Source organism: Eptatretus burgeri, unplaced genomic scaffold (genome assembly GCF_056783735.1).
Source record: "Eptatretus burgeri isolate ZD-2024b unplaced genomic scaffold, Ebu_testis_v1 Ebu_testis_scaffold_3162, whole genome shotgun sequence".
Classification (NCBI taxonomy): Eukaryota; Metazoa; Chordata; class Myxini; order Myxiniformes; family Myxinidae; genus Eptatretus; species Eptatretus burgeri.
In genome coordinates this window covers 247064-271705 of record NW_028225110.1, presented here as the reverse complement: position 1 = coordinate 271705, position 24642 = coordinate 247064, and the positions used below count along the sequence as shown (strand labels likewise).

General features: G+C 43.9%; 1 protein-coding gene and 1 pseudogene across 2 annotated transcripts in view; both read left to right on the top strand.

The window, feature by feature from the left end:
* Positions 1–24642, top strand: part of LOC147006592 (uncharacterized) — a 96430-nt gene that overhangs the window by 14099 nt on the left and 57689 nt on the right. Inside the window, exon 2 of the mRNA XM_085868472.1 lies at positions 1861–2400. The gene's annotated coding sequence lies outside the window, so the exon portion shown is untranslated. The remainder of the gene's footprint in view (positions 1–1860; positions 2401–24642) is intronic.
* On the top strand, positions 2983–23975 carry LOC147006594 (uncharacterized; annotated as a pseudogene). Its single transcript, XR_015054732.1, has 3 exons — positions 2983–3171; positions 4286–4718; positions 18645–23975. The product of XR_015054732.1 is annotated as an uncharacterized LOC147006594 (transcript).

Below are 24642 nucleotides of genomic sequence, written 5' to 3'. Positions count from 1 at the left end.
CTTCATCTTGGTTCCTTGGCACTTGGTGCGAGGTTGTCCGTGTGGGTTTGAATCCCACCGTGTTGGTTGGAGCATCCGATCTTCCCAAGCCCTTACACAAAAATACCGAACCTCACAAGGACAGGTCGGCAAGCCGTGCGAACGCGGCCAGGTACCAGCAGAACTCTGACCCTCCAGTTCGCCGATCCTCCCAGGCTGGAGGTCTGAATTCCGGCCGGCCGGCTGTGTGTGTGTGTGTGTGTGTGTGTGTGTGTGTGTGTGTGTGTGTGTGTGTGTGTGTGTGTGTGTGTGTGTGTGTGTGTGTGTGTGTGTGTGTGTGTGTGTGTGTGTGTGTGTGTGTGTGTGTGTGTGTGTGTGTGTGTGTGTGGCACCAATCTATTAGGTAGAAATTGTACAAGTGTTGATTGCTCATTGTACATTGCATTTTTCTTCGTGGTAACCTTGCTCTATGTCTCCCTCCCTTGGAAATAAATATCTGTTAAATGTTCCAGTTCATTGCCTGTCGTTTCTATCATTGACCCAGCATGGTTCAGGCTCGAGAAATATTGAGGCCGTTTGTGCCATAAGTTGTCATTTGGACTGGCGCGGCTCTGGAAATTTTCGCTCGGTTACGCCGGACACGAGTCGGTAAATGCGAATCATTTCGGACAGAGTTGGCTGAGGGTGTGGTTTCCCCGGTAGTTAGACGACGTGGGTACTTTGGTGTATTGGAATTGGACAATTAACCCTACCCCACGCCGTCAAAATATTGGCGTCCACGGTCCTCTAAGGGACCCGTGAACTTTGGAGTTATCCAAGGGTTACGACCTTCAATTCCGGATATCGTTGGGGACGGCCCGACTGCTCCGTCTTCCGGCCGTTATCACCAGCGAAACCCGACACCGCAACAGTATAACCAGGCGGCAAGTTACACGACATTATCAGTTATAATATGTGATTAATCACATTAATTAATTCCATGCAAATGTTTCTGGTGCTGCAGGTTTTCTGGATTCATCACTTCATCAATTTACACCTTTGTTTATAAAACCCTTGGCCCAACACAGTATTTGCTTGGCCTGTTGGTGTTTTCATCTGAACCTCTGGCTCATGATGCAGTGAATTGAAGTTTAAATCCCATGTACCCAATGTTTATTAATTACATACTGATGACCTTGACATTAATGGAAATGAACACTGACGTGGACTGATGGAGTTGGCCGAAATCTCATCTCAGGAAATTTCAAGAAAATAAAAATAAATATATGTATATTTTTTGTTTGAGTAAGAATCTTTGGATCACTCACTCCGGCATGTGGGAGTGAAACAGGAATTTAGTGTAAAACCAAAACCATGTTTTTACAGGGACATGGGAAAGGAAATGTTTGTTTTCCCTTGTTGTTGAAGTTATATCTCAATAGGAACATGTCAGTTTGTGGAGTCCAGTAACATCTTGTGGATTGTACTTTGGACCAGGTCACTCGAGTGAACTAATTATGTGGATTGTACTTTGGACCAGGTCACTCGAGTGAACTCACCATGTGGATTGTACTTTGGACCAGGTCACTCGAGTGAACTCACCATGTGGATTGTACTTTGGACCAGGTCACTCGAGTGAACTAATTATGTGGATTGTACTTTGGACCAGGTCACTCGAGTGAACCAATTATGTGGATTGTACTTTGGACCAGGTCACTCGAGTAAACTAACCATGTGGATTGTACTTTGGACCAGGTCACTCGAGTAAACTAATCATGTGGATTGTACTTTGGACCAGGTTACTCAAGTGAACAAACCATGTGCTGCAGATATTGATGTTCGGATTGTAAATTTGTGTTTCAATGCGGGAGAATAATTTATTTTTATGGTTTTGTATTACAGCCGATTGCTGCTGGTTGCATCATTGCTGGAAGTTCGGCTGTGCCGGTGATGTTCGACCCCTTGTTTCCAGGATGGTCCTTGTTTTGACGATCTCAGGAGGATGACAGGCTGAATCAACCCACGTGATGTGAGGTGACGGACAACGGGGGCTCCACCTGAACACGTGGTGTTGTGTATCGACCGGACGTGAGGGAGAGGGATGAGGAAGAAGACTCGGGGTCAGAGGTCAGGAGGTGTATAGTGAAAACCTTGTGACGTTCCGATGTCGGTTTAATAAAACGTTGGAGAATATTGAATTCCTCATTCTTGGAGTGTTTTATAATATAACAAAACCGTCAAATACAATGGTGGAGATCAGTGAAAACAAGGAGAAAAGTGAACACAAGGAGTAAGAAGAAGAAGAAGAAGATGATGAAGAGGAAGAAGAAGAAGAAGAAGATTTAGATGACGATGAAGAACTTCCGGGTTGTTGTTCCTGTAAACCTCGTACAGAACCTCCAACCGAGATCCTCGTGGTCGGGACGGGACTGATGGGAAGAGGTATTTTGGGAATTCTGATTGAACACGAAAAACGGGAATTTAAATAAAAAATAATTTTATGTTTTTTTGTCGATGAAGGAAAGTTAAAGGAGTTTTTATTGAATGTTTGTTGAGGTGTTTGATTGTTAATTTAATGAGGTGTTTTTCACTCCTTTTGTTTATAATCAAATCATCACTAAACTTCCTCCTCGATATTTAAACCTCATTCTTCTTTTTAACAACAAAACCACCAGAAACATTTTATAATTGACTTGAATATCCAATTTGATCTCTCAACGAGGGTTCGAGGTTCGATTACCGACTTTACCTGTTCCGTGGGATTTTTAACGTTCATAATCTGAATGGAGATGAAAACCCTGATTAATAATCAATAAACTCAAAAAGATCGTGTGGGTCGATAATGTAACATTCCTCGTTAACCTTCCACCGACATTCCATCTCAGTGAAATTGGATTCCACAGGGAAATTATTCAGGAATTCGAGGACTCAGAGGGAAAGTGTTACCCCGCCCCCACCTCCCCTCCCCCGCCCTGCCCCCAATCAGGCAAGCCCCTCCCGCCCCCATCTGGAACCTATACAAATCCCTTCGGTGAGGTGTGGAATGTGTTTGTGAGATGACGTTCCTGGACTTGTTGAACCAGGATATTTATCTTCTCGGAAAGTGTAAATTAATGATGTATTTGTGAGAAAGTTCAAGTAAAAGTAAATTGAGATGTTTGTTTGTTCTTCTCTCCACACGTGGGTTTCAGAAGGTGGAACGGAGCCCTCCAGGTGTGTGTTTAATATGTGTATCATCACTTCAATATATGTGTTTATATTCACGACTGGGTTGTATATGCATGTACATGTGTCTGTATACATGTAATATTGTCGAGGCACAACACACAACAAGAGGGGCGGGAGAGGGAAGGACAAAACGGAGGGGAACAAAGACATAAAGAGATCTGTGGAACGGAGAGCGATGGAACATGTGGTATTCAAAATGCACAGTACAGGGACTTTCAGGACTTCACAAAGCAGCAAATTTGAATGGGGAAACTTGAATCAGAAAACACACTACAGTGTGGTTTGTGGTGGTCGGAGTACAAATACCACCATCAACCTCCAAGGAAAGGTAAGCAACTGCATGAGGATGTCCGCGAATGCAATTGGCACCAGATACTGATGGCTGTTGGCTCACAAGGAGCTCCTCTGCCCTTGTGGCAGGTTTTGTATTCAATCCTGCTGGGTGTCCATGAAAGGGAAATGAGAAAGAAGAAAAGGAATAAGAGGTTCTTCCCTTCCATGTCTTTTCTGCTTGTTTTATCCTTGTTTTGTGAAGCCATGGTGTTACTGTTGATGAATTTCCGTTTTTGTCGATGGACATTGATTATATTCTTCTTGATGACACAATAATGAGGGTGGGAGTGGTGGGTTGGCACTTTCGTTTTTGGATCTTTCATTTTGTTTGTGGTGACTGCTGGTTGCATCATTGCTGTGAGTGTGGCTGTGCCGCTGATGCAGTGCCCCCTGTATTTTCAAGAAGAAATTTGGAATTAGGACAGCGTGCCAGTGATAGCTCGCCACATCTTCGAGAAAGATTCCATGGGATCTTTAATGTCTACCAACTAATGCTGTGAGAGGGGATGCCCAGTTGAACGTTCATCTGAAGGACGGCACACACGTTGATCACTTTCCCAATCTGTGAAACACCATGGTAACAGTTTATTGCCGCGTCGGGATTCAAACCCAAGCAAGACAACTCGGGGTCAGTTTGCCTACCTCAAGCTCACATGGAGTGAACAAACTGACTGCAAAACCCTGAATTGATTGCATAAAATACAGAGTAAAGAAAATAACATGTATTACCTTTCCTTTGTTAACATAAGCATTGTGTCCCTGACAGGTCATCTGTGAAATGGACAACTTCTTGGAATGGCTCCAATCACAAGGCGTGAGAGCAGAAACAGCCCAAGCAGTGATCAATATACTTGGAATTGAGAATCGGAAGGTTCTTCAAGCTTGTACAGACTCTGATGCATTGCGAACAGAGCTCCTCTCTCTCGCCAAAGATAAATTTAAATTTGCAATGTATGCCGACTTCTGTAAATTTGTGAACTCTTTTTTGAAGCCGCAGGTTGTCCATTTTGCAGGATCTTCTCTGTTGGGAAGTCTATTCATCAACTTGGAGAATGTTATTCAAGAACTTTCCAGTTTCTGCAAAAAGTTTATTGGATTCCAAAATGTGCAGCTGGAAAATATTCCTGGATTCCGTGGAATCGCTTTCAGTGATGTCTGCAACCTCCATGATCAGGATGACAGATTAACACCCAAGTCTGGTATGTCACTATTTTATACACCTGAGCATGTCAAGAAATACCTTGATGTTCAACCATGAATTTTTTTTTTCTTGCAACTTAAGGAATCTCTTTTGGAACAATTTTGTTTTGAAAACGTTTAGATTCTTGATCCACAGTGAATGTTGTCGTTTTTACAGCGCGTGCACTGTATACAATTGCACCGAGTTTGAAATGTCCCAGGTGTCGACCACATCTCGGGTATACCCCCCCCCCCCCACGTGCCTCAAGACAACCAATGATGGCCATCCGGTAGATGGAAATGGCGTCACCATTTCCGAGACGTAACCAAGACTGAAATGACGACAATTGACGGAAATACCCGAGTATTTCAATTGAAATTTGTGAAACTAACATGTTATAAATGTGAAAACCATTGAATTTATTGCTTGACGGAAAAAACCAAGAAACGCTCTCCTCTCATGTACGAACGCACGAAAGACGTCATTTCCGCCCACCATGGCATTTCGCGCCGAACGCTGAAAACTAAGTTCCTCTTATGCCATCATTCTTTTGCGGCCGCTTGCCACGCTGTATCGAACGATTTCATTCCTTCTGTTATATATATATATATATATATATATATATATATATATATATATATATATATATATATATATATATATATATATATATATATATATATATATATATATATAGGTGCTTATCACAATAATAACAAGATTTTTACATTTCAAATATTAAGTACGTTTTTAATTGTTTTTCAACTGAAAAAGCATAAATTGCATATTTTAACATCAGTGAACTCATTTGCTTCACCACACGCGCTGTATTGAAGGATTTCACTTGTTGTGTATGCATTGTCGAGGCTCGAATGAGAGCGAACGCACACCGTACAACAAGGTGGGCAGGAGACAAGAGTAGTGGAGAGGGAAGGGCAAAACTGTGGGGAACAGAGCTATTCGGAGATCTGTGGAAGGGAGAGGGATAGATTGGGGTACACAAGGTAAACAAGATGGACACCACAGGGACTTTCAGAACCTTGCACGACAGGGAACTTTCGGGAAGGAAAACAGGGAATTGGGTTGAAAGAGATGGATTTGGGGTGGAAAAGATCGTGGTTTTGGATTGGGGAAGATTGGAGGTCGTTGTGAACAGCTCTTTTGAAGACCTGGAGGGAAGAGTGGGATTGAAGAGAGTGTGGGAGTTTATTCCAAAGGAAAGAAAAAAGTGGAATGAAAGTGTGAAGGTGAGCAGTGATTCGTGATTTTTGGGAGTTTTAGCAGAAGGGAGTTGCTGGCAGAAACCTTGAGCATCCTGTGGAAATATGAGGGTGGGGGGGGGCGAGACCAGAGAGGAGACAGCAGAAGACAGAAAGACCACCCACCTTCCTGCAGTGAGAGAGTGATTGAGAGGCCCAAAGACTCAGCCTCATTGTGGGAGATACCAACGATCCTTAATGCCTTGGTTTCCACAGCGTGAAACTCAGAAAGGTGAGAGGCGGAAGCACCAGCCCATTGGGGAGAATAATACTCCATCATGCTACAGACAGAAGCTTTGCATGTGGTCAGGAGCTGAGGTGGGTCTCGGAAGGATGTTGCACAATGGAGCTGTGCCCAGTGGCTTTGGAGGCCAGTTTCGAAATGTAGCTGTGCCAGGAAAGATCATGGCAGATAGTGAGACACAGAAGCTTGAATGAAAGTACTTCTTCAAGAGGATTGTTGAGAAAGTGGATTGGCATGGTGGCGGGTGAGGGGCGGGGGGAGGTTCAGACAGTCCTTTCAGAGAGACATCGTGAGAGTGTGAATATTTGTCAGGATTGAAAGACATGTTCCATGTGTTTGACCAGTTTGTGATTTTTCTCCAGATCTACAGAGGGAAGAAGCTGTTGTTTGCCGATCTGAGGGATGACAGATGACACGGCCGAGGGTGGAGTCATCAGCAGAGAGATAAAGAGGATTTTCCATCGAGTCAGAGAGATCATTGATGGAAAGCAGAAAAAGAACAGGGTGCAGAACGCTGCCTTGAGGAACTCCAGCCTGGAATGGAAGACGGGATGAGAGAATTCCATTTGGGGCCACACGTTGGCTGTGACAGGAGAGTGAGCTTGTGAGTCATGAGTGGAGATGGCCTTGGATACCATAGGAAGAGAATTTGGTGAGCAGGGCAGGGTGCCAGACCTATCTCGGGATATGCCTCTGATTTCATGTGTGGCATTGAGGATGTCCATCCATTGTTGTGAGAGCAAAAGCAGTATATCCAGGGTAGAGTGACCTTCTCTGAAACCAAATTGATGATTGGAAATTAAGCCATTGCAGAATAGGAAGGATTTAATGTCTGAAGCGATGATTGATTCCATAACGTTGCTGATGATTGGGAGAAGGCTAATTGGTCTGTCGTTGCAGGGATCTGTTTTTGGACCTTTTTATGCAGAGTGGGAGTGTTTGATTTGCAAGCAGATGGCAGATGACCTTGAGCAAATGAGAGGGTAAATAGAAAAGAGAGACGTTGAGCAAGAGCAGAGGAGCAGGTTTTTTTATAATACGTGGGCAGAATGTGAGTCGAGGTTTGACAGCAAGCTCTCCACCTTGTCAGGAAAAAAGGACACAGAGTCCAGTAACAGTTGGTTGTGATTGGACAAGGTGGGTCCAGGAAGCGAGGGGTTTGGGTTGCAAGATTTGGAAGCAAACACAGAGTTTCGGCATTCAGCCTTTTCACATGCAGTGTCAGCTGTGCGGCCATTTGATGTGAGGGAGGGGATGGAGGGGGAACATTCACCAGAAACAGATTTGATAAGATGCCACCAGGATTTGTAGGAGGGAAAGAGGTTTGAGAGTTCAGACTTGAGATGAGAATAACGTTATTTTCTGGCTCTCCCGAGCGCCGACACACATTTGTTCCGAGCTTTATGGAAGGAACTGAGATTACCCTCAGTTGTATTTGCTTGTCATGAGGCTTTCCATTTTTTTTTGTTCTGATTCACATTCAATTCCAAAGTGTTCCGTGTTTAACAGCATGTTTTAATTAACTGCATGTTGGAAGTAGTTTGTTTACCACTCATGAAGGTATGGATAGTGAAAGAGACATCCTATGGGAAAAAGGATTCTGTTGAACAGATGTTGTTTGGGCTGTAAGTTGCAGCTTGGATTGGGAGATCTGACAGAATGGAGCGGTGGCCTCAGATTTTTGAGGGACAGGATAGAAGGCTTTGAGTGGGCTTAGGCTGAGAATGTGTAGGTGGAAGAGGGTGGGATTGTTGGAATGTGGGAGGGGGTGAGATGAGAGGGGCAGGAAGAGTGGGGAGATGAGATCACGGGTGAGATTGCAGGGAGCTTGGAGAGGATGGCCTGAAGGGGATGCAGAAAGAGGAGATTTGAAGAGCAGGGATGCTGAAGAGTGAGACACGAGGAAGGACGTGGGCTGCAAGTCGATGTTTGGGAGATCTCTGACATGGAGGAGTTTGACACTGCAAAATCATGTGAACAGGATTTGATTGTTGTGTGCAGACAACCTCTGCAAACAACTTCCCAACATTCCCACATTTAACTTTCTGAGATGAACATCGTGGGATGGGTGGATGGCATTTTTGTTCAATGCACGGAGGAAGGTTGAGCTGCGGCAACCAGAGGATGGATGACAGAAGCAGTATTTCCGTGTGAGACAGGTTTCCAAAATGTGCCTGTGTTGAAGAAGAAGAAGAAGATAACGAAGACCACGTTGGGTGCTGATGCCAGAGAAACAAGGGAAAAGAAGCATTTAAACACATTTTCAAAAAAGGAAGAAGCATTTTCTTCAATGGGAATAACACTTGAGGGTTGCAGTGGGTGAGGAGAGTGTTGGTGGTGTTTATCCAAATGATACGGAGTGTTACACAGTTGGGGGGTGGGAGTGGTGTTTCCAATAGAGTCCCTGAACACAAGGAGGAGCAACAACTTTCATTTGGAAGCCATTTTGTGTCCGTCAAGCGCGGCACACCGAACCTGTGCCAGTTCCACATGATGCGGAATGTGTTCGTTTTGTAATCAAGCTGTTTTTCCTGCACGTAAAATGTAGATTATTATATAAAACTTAATGTGTTTTTAGCTCATCTCAGTGGAGATGACCTAATAAAGCCAGTCTCGAAGTCTGTCCACCCGTCCGTACGTCCGTCCGTCCACAATCAAACCGAGTGGAGACAAATAACCAAGAGTGGAATAGATAGAGGTCGATGAGACCTGCACAACGATATAACTTTCAAGGTCGTCCAAGGTCGAGGTCAATGTCACGAGGCTGTCAAAGTTGCGAAAATCGTCGATTTCAAATCGTATCTCTTTCCTCGTTTATCAAGAGAGATCAAATGTTATTCGTGATTCAGATACTGTGGACTATTATCTCGACCAACACGAGCCATTTTTTTGAAATTTGCTCTCGTTCCGATTTTATAGCCCTTTTCTTCAACAGACTGTCAATTTTTCATGAAGTCCCGTTCCACTGAAAACATGCATACAGTGATTGTAACCCTTCATTATTTTCTATTTTCATTCAATCTCTCATCTTTCATGTTTTCTCTTTTCCCACAGCTCGTTAATACATGTTTAGACGTGATCATTCAAAAGCGGAACATCCACACCGCACGGGCATCTTGGCAGTACTCGATGCTGCCTTGCCAAGGTGCAAAGCAACTTCTTTGGTGTTTTCTAATCTTCCATTTCTGACTGGTCAACCAATGGTCATGATTTCCACATCAAACAACCTCACCTCAGTTCACGAATTTGGTTTCAGATCAAGTCACTCCACCTTGGACATGCTGCTTCCACTCACCCAGCAATGGATGCAGGCCCTCAATATCAAATCAGAGATTAGAGCGTCTCTCTGAACCGATCTCGTGCTTTTCATACAGTCTGGCATCCTGCAGTACTCTCCAAACTCTCTGCCTTCGGCATCCAAGGCCAATGTCACACATGGCTTCCTGACTCCTCCATTCCAGAAGTCAACGTGTGACATTCAACAGCATCCTTTCATCTCCTCTCCAGCTTGTTGTTGGCTTAACGTTTTATGGTGATGGTTTAAGATCATTGGGTCTTGAGTTCAAGCTCCTGTTGTGCCGTTGGAGCCCTGTTGATGTAACACCAAGTGGGTTGACTCAGCGTGTCATCTTGAGCACCAGCTTCCTGGTAACATGGGCAGCGCATCTGCGGCATAGCCACGATTATTGAAAAATGATTTAACCAGCAGCCACAGGCTGCAAAAGAAACAAAATCGCCGCTCCCTGTGAAGGCTGGAGTGCCCAAAGCAGTGTTCGAGGTCCAGTCCTATTCCTGATCTTCATGAATAATCTCTCTGACTCGATGGAAAATCCTCTTTTTGTGTATTTGCTGATGACTTCACCCTGTGTCATGACATCCCTCATTCTTCAGAAAGGTTGCCTGCAGCATCTCCCTCTCTCCAGACCTTGACAAAATCACAAGATGGTGAAACACTTGTTGTATGTTTTTCAATCCTGGTGACAAATATGATATGCTCATTCTCTCTCTTCAGAAGGAACCCCTCCCCCCTCCCCTCCCCCCTCCCCTACCCAGCCCATCCACTTTCCTATCAATGGTCTTGAGGAAGTTCAGTCACTTAAAATACGAGATCTCACTGTCAGGCGTGATCTTTCTTGGACAAACCACATTTCAAAGTTGACCTCCAAAGCCACCTGATGATTCTGCATCCTCCATCATACGAAGTCCTTCCTTGACACACCTGAACTCCTATCCATCAGCCTTTCTTGAACATGTGCAATGAACAAATACATGTCTTCAATAAAAAATATATCTGGAACGGCACTCGGAAGAGTGCACACCTCCACCAGACTGAAAAGTTTATGGTTTGTATCCCACTGATAGGCCGAATCTGGATCCGGACCTGAACTGAAATCGAATCGGCTTATTCTTGTCAGCGAGCCAACTCTTCCACAACCTTTTGAAATATCGTGCTTTGGATCGGTTTTGTCCCCATCTCTCGATGGTGAAGAATCACTTTCGACATTCTCGTATCCAGATCTGGATTTTCACCAAATGTCGTCAATTTGTCCTCGTCATACACCAAACCTGTCGACTAAGTTTCGTCTGAATCCATTGATAATTTTTTGAGGTATTCTGTTCTCAGACTTACAGCCAAACATGGGTGAAAACACAACCTCCGACCACCTTCGGTGGTGGAGGTAAATTAAAAAATACAAATCTTGAACACTTTCTTCAACACAAGTGTATATTTGCCTTTCTTTAGCACGTGCCAAAGATGAATCACCCTTTCGTGAACACACACCTTTACACACCCTTTCTTGAACATGTCTGGTGATCCAAAAACAATTTCTCAAAGATTACACAAAATAGAAATGAGGGAAAGCAAGAGGTGGTTTTGCATCGTACTTCACTGGCCAATCTGAACTCCAGTGGTGCAGCGTTGAGCTGTAGACACCACACTTGATGACCAAAATCAATCATTCACGACTTGTCCCACCCGTGTGAACATTAATATTATTATTATTACGAATATTGTATCCACGATTATTTTCACTCCTCAGATAGTTGGGAAAAATCATCGAAGGGCTTGACATTTTAAAAGCCACTGGACCAGATTGTATCCCTGCAATTGTCCTGAAGACGTGTTTGCCAGAATTGTCTCCTGTTCTGTCAAACCTGCACAACCTATGCTTAACAAAGTTTGTTTTCTTATCTTTCTGGAAGTTGGCTTCAGTTGTACCTGCCTTTAAAGGCTCTGGGGAGAAATCTGATCCATCCAAATGTCGGCAGATCAGCTTTCTTCCCATAAGGAGCACAGTATTTTGAATAGCTCATCGATGAGCACGTTATCACTTTCTTCGAAGTCCACAATCTCTGAACTGATGCTCAGGATGGATGCCATCATTTCCGATCGACTGGTGTTGTTCTTTCCCTCACAACTGAACACTTGAACCAGGCCCCAGACAAGTGCGGAAAGGCCAGACATGTAGCCCTTGACATCTCCAAGGCTTTTTGATAGATTGTCACAAGGGTCTCATTCACAAGCTGCTACATGGTATTCCTGGGTATGCTACATGGTATTCCTGGGTATCTGTGGCAAGAATCTCAGAATAATAATAGATCACCACATTTTTGTGTGGCATGAGTGTCAATGTTCTGCAGCCCATATCATTCATGCAGGTACCTCCCAGGTCTGTGTTTGGGCCTTCGATGCTTCTGCTTTGCAACATTTACGTGCCACACAACATTTCATCTCGGCTCGCCATGTATGCTGGTGACTCAAACCAACACAGAACTTATGCTTGCTGCCTGCCTGCTTCATTCCGCCTTCAAGCCAGCGTCAATCCAAATTGGGATCTTGAGAATGTTAGTAACTGGGGAAAAGACTGATTCATCAACATCAATCAAAAGAAAACCCACCTAATATCCATGTCCAGGTCAAGATACCCTTCTTTTCACAACCTGGTTAGACTGTCATCCTTTTGACAGCCTGTGACTCAGACTGTCATCCTTCCAAGGTCGGTGAAATGAGTACCAGTGCAGCAGCCATAAGGCTGTACATGAAGGAAAGGGGTATCGATGGATTGATTAAATGTGGTGTTGGTGTGGTGCAGGTGTGATGGGCTGAATGGCCTCCTCCTCTGCCTTAATTCCTCGTAAATCCTTGAAGTGAGCAGAAGAAATGGGACACTTTTGAAGTTGAAGTAAAATATTTGGAAAGAAAGAAGCAAAACGAGGAATTATGGAGACAAAAGGGACACCAAATTTTACAGTGGCCAGCTGAAGTAGGCCTTGATCAAGAAAAAAAACAAATTTGACGAACACAGCACAAGAAGGTACGAATTAATACAGACAACAAATGACTTTTGAAATGACTTTATCTGCCGTAGATTCTTGGCACGCATCCACCAAAATCCATCGACAAGAGTGATCAGGTGGCCTGGACGTGTGGCATGCCTGCCAAATAAGGATTGTACCATGAAACGACTCACCAGCTTTTGAAAGGAGCTGAAAATACTTGGAGAACTTTCTGAACAACTGAACAACAAGTTTTACCAGAAGGGGGTTGTTGGCGGACCTTGAGTGCCCTGCGGAGATATGGTCGGGACAAATCACAGACAGAGCAGGGGGCTGAGACCAGAGAGGAGATGAAAGAAGACAGAATGACCACCGACCTGCCTGCAGTGAGAAAGTGACAGGCTCAATAGACAGCCTCATTGAAGGAGATGCTAATGATCCGAAATGCCTTGGTTTTGACAGCATGAAGCTGAGAAAGATGGGTAGCAGGAGCACCAACCCCGAGGGGAGAGCAGTACTCCATCAGGCTGCGGATGAAAGCTTTGCATGTGGTCAGGAGCTCAGGTGGGTCGATGAAGGACTTTGCACGACGGAGGATTCCCAGTCGGCAACTGGCTTTGGAGGCCAGGTTGGAAATGTGGCTTTCCTAGGAAAGATCATGGCATATAGTAAGACCCAGAAGTTTGACATAAAGGACTTCTTCCAGAGGATTGTTGAGAAAGTAGATGGTGGGGGGGGGAGGGGTGTTGTGGGGCTTCCAAACGGTCCTTTCAGAGAGACAAAGTGTGAGTGTGAATATTTGTCATGATTGAAAGACATGTTCCACGTGTTTGACCAGTTTGTGATTTTTCTCCAGATCTGCAGAGAGGGAAGAAGCTGCTGCTTGCCAGTCTGAGGGATGACAGATGGTGGAGTCAGAGGGTGGAGTCATCAGCAAAGAGAAAAAGAGGATTTTCCAGAGAGTTGGAGAGATCGTTGATGAAGACCAGAAAAGGAACAGGGCCCAAAATGCTGCTTTGAGGAACTCCAGCCTGGACAGGAAGAGGGGATGAAAGAACTCCATTTAGGGCCACATAATGACTGTGACAGGAGAGGAAGTCTGTGAACCATGAGGGAAGCTCGCCTTGAATACCATCGGAAGAGAGTTTGCTGAGCAGCGCAGGGTGTCAGAGCGTGTCAACAGCACGCGATATGTCGAGGGATCTGGCTCTGATTTCATGTCCATTGTTGAGAGAGCAGAAGCAGCATATCGAGAGTGGACAGACCTGGTCTGAAACCAACTTGATTATCGAAAATAAAGCCATTGGAGAAGGGGAAGGATTTCATGTCTGAAGCAATGAAGGGTTCCATAACCTTGCTGATGATTGGGAGGTGGCTGATTGGTTTGCAGTTGCAGGGATCTGTTTTTCCACCTTTGTTATGCAGGACGGTAATGTTAATGTCGGTTTTCATTTCTGCATGAGTGGTATTCATCGTTCGTGCACATGATAAGATGGCCCTTTGCCCAACAGATTCTTGTCTATTCCCTTTCCATCAAGATGCATTGGAAATACACGATTTATTTACACATTTTATTTTGTGTTTCATTTTCACATTGGACTTGCACGATATTTGAGTCATCACACCGCAAGATTTTCCTTGACAGTTCATTGTGACGGTCAAACATGGCTCTGGACTTGGCTCATTTACCTCAAGTCCCACCTTTTTCCATCGATGTTGATGCCCACCTTTTTCCATTGGCAATCGACACCCTGTTCAGCAGCTGTATGGATGCTAACTGACTCTTCTTCGTGTCACGCTTGACAAAGAGGTGATAATTGCTGTTGATGTTGTGTGGGTGCTTCGTGTTTCTGCTCGGTTGTTCAGGTGGATGGCTGCATTCTGGTGCTCGTCCAGCACCCCGAACATGGCGATGTGAGCCATGCCTGCATTAATTGGGAGTTGCATCTCGTTTTATGGTCAGGAGAGAATGACCACGAGAATGGAGGGTTGGAGGACATGTGCAGCGATGCGCCAGTCGGCACGCTGGATTTGGCTGAAGTCTTGTTTGAGGCTCTGCTCACACTGGTCACCTTTAAAAGGACAGCAGGACTGTCTTGTTGGCAGTTGGTGAGAGATCCAACTGATGTTTTTTGACAGCTCCTGACAGTTGGGAACAGCAGCAACAGCAGTTGGTGACAGTTGAACTGTTCCTTCTGGTTGTGCTCGGTACCTGGTTCCTGACGTTCCTGATTTGTGGCGGTGACCATGTTACGTCGATTGGTGTTCAAGCCTGTTTGTGGGTGGGTGCACGGTGAGGCAGGGCACTGGCAGCGGAGACGAGCCAAGCTGTAGAGGGCTCATTTGGAGAGGTAGACCAAGCCACACTCACACCTTTTGTGTGATTTTTGGAGATGCATGATGATTTCTGCCGTGGTTAGCCGAGACCGGATTTATATTTCCCCCTTGCGACACTGCCAATGATGTACTGGCTAAAAGGAACGGATCATTTGGAATAAAGTCCCTTTAAGCTAGGAGTCGGACCATGCTGAATCAAATGAAGGAAAAGACAAAAATGAGTTGGGAACATTTATAATCATATCTTATTTACAAGCAAGTGAGGAAAAGTATGTGGTGTCGGGAATAGTTTATTAGGGTGTGTTGTGCAGGGAAAGAAAGACATGTGAGAGGTGCGGCAATATTACAAGCCACTTGCAAAAGCGGACACAGAACAGACATAACCCGAAATAATAGCAATAATAATACGAATAATAATAAGCTTCTGCAATCTCACTTATGTCGACAGGCGCGAGGACAGCACGCACACGCACACAAAAACCCGATGAAGAGTCTATATTGAAGCGAGAAAGGAGAACAAGTTGAGGCTGCGGTCTCTCTGTACTTTGTACAAATCATTGCCCGAACGCGCCACCAATATGTTTGGGGGGAATGCTCCGTGGTGCGATACCACCTCGAAAGCTGGTGCGTCGTCTCTTGCTACGTGCAGCTCGCATCGAGAAGCGACCGTCGGTGTGAAGGGGGTGCTTGAGTTTGGAGGGTGGAGACTGGAGCGATCGGACGGAGTGGAAGGTCGGACCGGGTGGGTGGAGTCAGCAACGTTGAGGCTGAGTCCAGGCGATGATGAATGGAGACGAATGACAGAGAGCGAAAACGGCCCCAAGATCCGCCTTGTATAGACCCCGCAGTGTGGGGCGGGGGGCCACCGCGAAGCGATGCGTCATGACCTGAATCGGCCCCCCTGATTGGTCCCGGTCCCTCGCGTGGCCAGGCCACGATGGCCCGAAACGATGACATTCCGCTTCCAGCCAGGTGACCCCGAGCCGTGAAAATGTCCTGCTTCAACCCCACGACATGATATGAATCGCCCCACCGAACTACGCGTCATGAATTGCCTTGCATCAACCCCCGGGCCGTGCCCTTACGACCGGCTGAGGGTGGCGTCCGTCGCACATGCTTGCCCGGGCGCAAGCGTTCAGCTCAGTTCACTGCCGGCTCCGTGATGCATCACGCGGCCCGAGCGATCTGGACTACGCAGCACACCTCTTGCCTGATCGCGGTTTCGCCGAGTGGAGAGGTCGGAAGACCTTCATCCGTGGGGAACATTATCGGCAGCCAGCGAGGACAGATGGTAAGGCGTTATAATAAACCCATGCACAGACTGTAAAATGTGTCCATTCGTGCCCTGCTCTGTACGATAATGAAGTGTCCCGAGCTTAGCACGGGTCCCCCTTCGAGCACGTTCCGTACAGTGGGTGTGGATCCACCATGGCCCACGTGGTCAGCGCTCGCTTTCGCCCAATTCCGTTATTGTGTGTGCGGGGCCAACACCGATCTGTGTCAGGGTTTGAGGGGAACGCTCGGATATAATAATTCCATGGAGGTTTGGAATGAAAAGGATATAGATATAAGTTTCCGGTCGAGAAATGGAGGGAAAAGAGAATGCCGATATAATTAGTCCAGAAAGGGGTTGAAAAGTATGCGCCGCCCATATCTTGCACACTTGTGGCCCATAGTTGTCGTTTTTGTCATTACGTAGTTGTTGTTTTTCGATTTTCGGCCTATAACATTGCAGCTATTGGCACCAAGCTGTCAGCCGCGCTCTCGCCGAGATAATCGTTCCTATGCCTTTTTCAATGCAACCAGCAATCTCATCCCAGATCATCGGAAGCTCGAGTCAATAATCTCGAGTTGCCGGGCATACTGTATAACTCGCCACAAAAGCTGGGTTGAGGGATCGCTTGTGGACGGGAGCTCTGCGCTATCAATGCTCGTGCGGTGCCCCCGCGGCCTTTGCATTCTCCTCCCCTGGTGTCGCACGTGCTGCACGTGTTGGCCTCTGCAAGGACTCAAATTCAGATTTACCTCAGAAATAAGCAGAAAAGAAGAGTAGAAATGAAGTTAGTGCTGTAAGCAAACCTACCTCTGAGATCCCAGCAATGCACGTCCTGTTGTCCTGCGAGACAAAAGGGAAGGGACTATCTTTACGTACATTCATGGAATAACTGTCTAGCGACCGCTATATGTTGGGTGCCATTGACTTGGAGGCATGCGGTTCCGAGACCTGCAACTATATATATATATATATATATATATATATATATATATATATATATATATATATATATATATATATATATATATATATATATATATATGTTGTTCTTTTTCTTTCGGCTCCTCCCGTTCGGGGTCACCACAGCGGATCATCCGTTATGATCCGCATACTGATTTGGCATAGGTTTTACGCCGGATCCCCTGACTGACGCAATCCTGGTCACCTCTTACGACACAGAAAATAAGGATTGGGTTTTGCCATGATTTTGGGCTGCCCGACACCCTCTCATGGCACGGCCCAGTGCAGAGCACCCGTCCCTCAAGCGATCCTCCAACCCAAGCCTCCGAGTCGCCGGATTACAGGTGCACGCCACTATGCCCGGTACATGTATATGTATATGTGTATATGTATATGTGTATATATATATATATATATATATATATATATATATATATATATATATATATATATATATATATATATATATATATATATATATATATATATATATATATATATGTATATATATATATATATGTATATATATATATATGACAGGCTGAGTCAACCTCCTGGTGTATTAATTCAGTGGCTCAACGGGGCTTGAACTCAGGACCTCCTAACCTCTGCGCCAACACCAAGCTTATATATATATATATATATATATATATATATATATATATATATATATATATATATATATATATATATATATGTATATATATATATATATATATATATATATATATATATATATATAGAAAAGCCTGGTGTTGGCACAGAGGTTAGGGCAGCGGCTTGGGATCCAAGAGGTCCTGAGTTCAAGCCCCGTTGAGCCACTGAATTAATACACCAGGAGGTTGACTCAGCCTGTCATTCCTCCGAGGTCGACGAAGTGAGTACCAGTATACTGGGCCGGTGTATACCCCGGTAAAAAAAAATAGGTGTACCATATCCCTGTGTCATAAGAGGGGACCAGGATTGCGTCAGGAAGGGCATCCGGCGTAAAACATGTGCCAAATCACTATGCGGATCATACGGATGATCCGCTGTGGCGACCCCTAACGGGAGCTGCCGAAAGGAGAAGAAGAAGGTATGCATATATATATATATATATATATATATATATATATATATATATATATATATATATATATATATATATATATATATATATATATATATATATATATACAGTATATAGAAATAAATTTTCTTTTTGTAAACACCTCGTTTTATCTCCTGTAATGGTGGCAGCATTACTGAGCCTCGTTCTAACAGCAGAAGTGATGTCTATTGCATACTACCTATTGATGGGATTAACATGTGGCAGTGTTTTAAACTTCATGTCCTTCATTATTTTCAGGTGATGTTTATCCTGTAAATGTGGTTCATTTGTCTCACAAACTTGAAGATATGCTTCTGTAAAGGAAGATTCAGATGTTAATTTGACAAATATCAGTCCTGTCTGTTCTGCAACAGATGAGCAGAAACAAACATAATGAACATTCACTCTTTTGAATTCAGGGTTCATAAAATTTTCGAAATTGTTAAATATTTTGAGTTTTGAGTTTCTCTAAAATAACTTCTTCTTGTTTGTTTTTGTAGAACAATCAAGAAGTCCAGTTGGGCAGATACGGTCCAGGAGCAGCTTGACTGTGAAGACGTCTATTTTAAAGAACCAATCCCAAGAACAAGACTCAAAATACAAGTGTGCATCTGGTGAAAACCGCACAAAGATGAATATTGAATTAAACAAACACAAAAAGGTTATCGAAAAGCAAATGTCTTATAAGTGTAAGATATGCAGTGTAGATTTTACTTCAACAAACATCAAATTACACATGAGGACCCACAGAGGAGAACGCCCACACAAATGCTCTTTCTGTGATAAAGATTTCTCTAAAAATTGCGATTTGAAAATACATATGAGGATCCATACAGGAGAGCATCCTCACAAATGCTCTGTCTGTGATAAAGGTTTCTCCAGAAAATTCGATTTGAAAATACATATGACGATCCATACAGGAGAGCGTCCTTACAAATGCTCTGTCTGTGATAAAGGTTTCTCCAAAAAATGCGATTTGAAAATACATATGACGATCCATACAGGAGAGCGTCCTTACAAATGCTCTGTCTGTGATAAAGGTTTCTCTCATAAAGGCCATTTGAAAATACATATGAGGACCCACACAGGAGAGCGTCCTTACAAATGCTCTGTTTGTGATAAAGGTTTCTCTGAAAAAGGCATTTTGAAAATACATATGAGGACCCACACAGGAGAGCGTCCTTACAAATGCTCTGTCTGTGATAAAGGTTTCTCTCATAAAGGCCATTTGAAAATACATATGAGGACCCACACAGGAGAGCGTCCTTTCAAATGCTCTGTTTGTGATAAAGGTTTCTCTCAGAAAGGCCATTTGAAAATGCACATGAGTATCCACACAGGAGAGCGTCCTCACAAATGCTCTGTCTGTGATAAAGGTTTCTCTGTAAAAGGCAGTTTGAAACTACATATGAGGACCCACACAGGAGAGCGTCCTCACAAATGCTCTGTCTGTGATAAAGGTTTCTCTGTAAAAGGCAGTTTGAAACTACATATGAGGACCCACACAGGAGAGCGTCCTTTCAAATGCTCTGTCTGTGATAAAGATTTCACTCATAAAGGCAGTTTGAAAATGCACAGGAGGATCCACACAGGAGATCGTCCTCACGAATGCTCTGTGTGTGATAAAGGTTTCTCTGTAAAAGGCAGTTTGAAACTACATAAGAGGATCCACACAGGAGAGCGTCCTTTCAAATGCTCTGTCTGTGATAAAGATTTATCCAGAAAATGTGATTTGAAAATGCATATGACGATCCACACAGGAGAGCGTCCTTACAAATGCTCTGTCTGTGATAAAGGTTTCTACAAAAAATTCGATTTGAAAATACATATGAGGATCCACACAGGAGAGCGTCCTCACAAATGCTCTGTCTGTGATAAAGGTTTCTACAAAAAAGCCTATTTGAAAATACATATGAGGATCCACACAGGAGAGCGTCCTTACAAATGCTCTGTCTGTGATAAAGATTTCTCTCGAAGAGCCAGTTTGAAAATACATATGAGGATCCATCCAGGAGAGCGTCCTCACTAATGCTCTGTCTGTGATAAAGGTTTCTCCAAAAAATGCGATTTGAAAATGCAAATGAGGATCCACACAGGAGAGCGTCCTTTCAAATGTTCGATATGTGATGAAGGTTTCTCCAAAAAATGCGACTTCAAAAATGCACATGAGGATCCATACAGGGGAGTGTCCTGACAAATGCTCTGTCTGTGATAAAGGTTTCTCTCATAACGGAGATTTTGAGTTCCGGGAGAACTTCCTCCCACCTTTTGAAATTCAAAGTAGATAACAACCAATGAGAGCCTAAAAAAACTCAAACAAACAAAGTAAATGAAAGAAGAAAGGTCCGGCAGTTTGAAAATTTACTCAAAAGTGTCAATCAAAAACTAAGGAAATGGAAGGAGATTGTTGCAATCCCTCCACCCCAGAAAATGATGAACTACTTTTGGAAAGGGATTGAAGAAAACTGAAAAGAACACAACAAGAAGGTGGAACAGGTCCAAAACTTGGAAACGAGAAGCAACATCAAGAGGATATTCGTCAAGTGATAATTGCCAAACAAAAAATTATGGAACACTCACCAAGATGCCAAAATTCAAAAGCCCTGGTCTGGATAGCATCCCACATTTCTGGTGTTCTTCACAATCACTTAATTTGAGCATTTGATGAGCTATCCCGAGGAGAATAGGCAACGGATGAGTGGAAGTCCAATCCTGAACTTTCCTTCCAAGTTTTCAACATGGAAAACACCATTTTAAGTCCTCTCATCCTGACCCACTGTCTTTTGATCTTCACTCATTCACCATGTGTTTTGCACCTGAGAAGGAGGAGAACATTCTTTCAATCCTCGACTTTTTTGTGTGCATGGAGAAAGAACTCGGACACCAAAAAGATCACAAAACAACATTACAAAGGGAACAGCAGTGGAAAGGGGAAACGTCATCAGCAGGGTGGAGGGGAAAAATAGATGGAGACTGACATAAGGTTTATTGGTAACGATGAGGGGTAAGGGACAACATAAGGGGGGGCAAGTTGGACACATGAGCAAAATGTTGGAAGTGGTGGGGGATTGTTTACCGGGTGGAGAAAATATCATGGTTTTGGAAGTGTGATGACTTGAGATGGTGGTGAACAGGTGTCTTCAAGACCTGGAGGGAAGAATCAGATTGAAGACAGTGTGTAAAAAAGGAACACATGAGTGGAGGAAAGCAGTGATTCTGGATTTTAGCAGTTTCACTCTGAAGGGGTTGCTGGAAGACTGTGTGCGTCCTGCACATACCTCGGAGAGAAGGAGCATGGAGAGGGTGGAGGGTGCAGGACCAGGAATGAGTCGAAAGAAGATGGAGACCACCAACCTGGTGGCAATGGTGAAGTGATTGTCCCATCGACTCAGCTTCATCGTGAGAAATTTCAATGATCTTGAAAGCCTTTGTTTCCACGGCCTCAAGGAGAGCAATGTGGGAGCCACCCCAGACAGAAGAGCAGGACTCCATTAAGCTGTGGATGAAAGCTTTGCAGGTGGATAGGAGCTCATCTAATTTTGGAGGTCAACGATGAAATGTGGCTTGCCCAAGAGCGATCATGGCTCAGAGTGAGACCCAAGAGTTTGAGTGACTGAACTTCTTCAAGAGGGTTGATGAGAAAGTAGATGGGTTTGTGGTAAGGTCATTGGGGAGAGAAAGGGGAAGAGAGAAAGATGTCTCACCATTTTGTGATTTTTGTCAAGGTCAAAAGGGAGGGAAAAGCCTTCTGTCTGTCAGAAGGATGAGGGATGTCACGGCAGAGAGTGGAGACATCAGCAAAGAGAAATAATGATGAGAATTTTCCAGCGAGTTGGGGATGTCATTGATGAAGATTAGTAATAAGATGGGGTTGAGAACTCTGCATTGGGGGAAGTCCAGCTTCAATCGGAAGAGGAGAACAAAGAGTTCCATTGAGAGCCCCATGTTGTCTGCAAGAGTGGAGGAAGTCAGTCATCCATGAGCGGAGTTTGCAAACAGTTTGGAGAGAATGTGGGATGCCAAGACCATATTGAAAGCTCAAGATATTGCATGAAAGTTGGCTTTGATATGTCTGATATTGAAGACCTCCAACCATTGTTGAAAGAGTAAAAGCAGCATGTCCAAGTTGGAGTGACCTGGTTTGAATTCAAATTGATGATTTGAGATGAGGCTTTTGGATAAAAGGTGTGATTTTATGTCAATTGCGATGATGGATTCCACGACATTGCTGATGTTTGGAAGAAAGCTAAAATGCAGGATCCCGTGCTCTCACAAACTATGGTGGATGCCAGCTTGGAAGAAGACAATATTTAAAAATCCTTTTCCAGGCATCTTGTTTTGGTTTTGGTTCAACTTATCAAAGTGCAGCCAAGTGAGATTTAACTTTTAAGTTCAGCAGTTCAAAAAAAATAAATGTAGAAGTTGAAATCGGAACAACCTGTCTTGCTTCAACAGTTTATTGAGCATTCCAGATGGAGAATGATGAAAAACTCCAAAGATAAAATGAAAACTCTGTCAAAATGCATTCCTTGATAATTTAGATCACAAACTTCAGGGAAATATTTTCAGCTGTTCAATGTTCGATGCTGTTCCCATTAACTATAGTTGAAGAGTAAATATTTACTGATGCAATCTACTAGTCATTGAACAATTTCGATGAACTATCTCCAGTCATTAATTCCTGTGTTCACCAATGAAGACATGATGGTTTATAAACAAATGTACATTCCAATCAGATTAATGGCTGTAATTATTCTGTAGTAGAACAGTAAAAATATTGCAGGAAATCAAACAAGAACAGGAATAGTAAAATTGATCTCCAATAAATGATGAACAACACATGTTAGTCAGGACAATGCTTGTTTTTATTGAATATAACTGAATGCATCAGGTGGTGAATCCAGACTCAGAACAAGCAACGTCATAATTTTGTGAGAAATTTGTACAGTATTTTTGTATCAATATGAACTTTACAGTAATAACAGGCAAAATATTCAATAATATTGAAGAAACACATCACGCCATAAGTGTGGTCAATCCAAACACGCAATCCAACAAAAGAAACATATATCACACCGAAAGTGAGGTTGTGGAAGAAAAATAATTAATTCTGTCTTGTGAAATGTATAATTTGCTGCACCAACCATTTTCTGTTATGCAACGTAATGAACTGATGATACTCATTTCCTCTTGTGTGCTTTTAAATGCTTGTTAAGTTCTCATCTGTTGCAAAACATTGTGATTAACTAAAGTTGTTTTGTCATCATGTGTGGTGTTGTTCACCAAGAAGAATCATGGCAGAGTGTTGTAAAACCCCCTCGCCCAGTAACCAGGCAGGTTGGAATGTTCGGCTGATAAGCTCGCAGCTGCAAAGCTCAGGGTCGTTGGGGTTGCTTGCCAATGTATATCCCAATCTTGTCAGGCATTGAACCATGAGCCTCCTCTCTCACAATGTTTCTTTGTCAGTTACCCATCCCTATTCCTCTAGAATACTGTGTTTGGTCATAAAATACTGCACACAGCTGTGTTTTCTCAGAACATCTCAGCTTTTTCCTTGAGGCTGGAATGTTCTCAGCTTGTAAACATCTTTACAGGCCTTTAAAATGTAAGAAAGCTTCAGTAACAAGTTCTGTTCTTTGTGTAACCCATGCCCCCTTCCTTCCTACTTTTTCTGCAAATAATTTTCCTCTTAAGAAGATTGGCTTGTAAAACGGAATGGAAATAAGGAAGTTCACACCATTTCATCTTGGTGTTCATCTGTGTATTTGTTTCCGTGCACACGTAAATAAATGATTCAGCTCTCACGAGAACTGGAGTGACATTCAATTCCACTGAAGGTTCCGGTGATTGCACCAAATAAATTGACACAGTGAGCAGGGCTCCCCAGGGGTGAGGTGTGGCGGGGGGGGTGGGGGTGGAGGACACCGGAGGTCAAAGTGACGTCGGCTGAGGTGACGTGGACGCAGGTGGCCACCTGAAGGAGCAGGTAAGTTGACCGCTCCAGATTCCCTTTCCTGACCCTTTTGCTGTGTCCTGCATTCAATAAAGTCATCTGCCTTGCCTCAGACCCAACTGGGTGACGCCACCCCGAGGAAATTGAGTTGAGTCATTCATTGGAAGCTTCTCGCTGTAACATCTGGATTAAAACCAGGTTGTGGTAATCTGTGCCGGGAAAGCTGAATTGTGGGAAATCCATGCCAGGTTTGAATGTTTTTATTCGGGCATTCGAACATTCGAGGGGCTTTTTGAGCCGCTCCGCTGATTTTGAATCGTAGCGCGATCAACTGAAAGGTGCCTGCTGATTCTTAGTTGGTGCATAAGCGAGGTGCTGCATTAAGTTGACGCTTAATGCTCTGTGCCTTTGGGTCCGAAGGTGTTGATCAGTGCTGTAAACTTAGGGCTGTAAGATCTGGAATCTTAGAACATCTGTTGAGTTATGTAAGGATCAGGGACCCTAGGCTTCGGGTATCCAGGATCATGAGGCATGCAGGAGGAAGG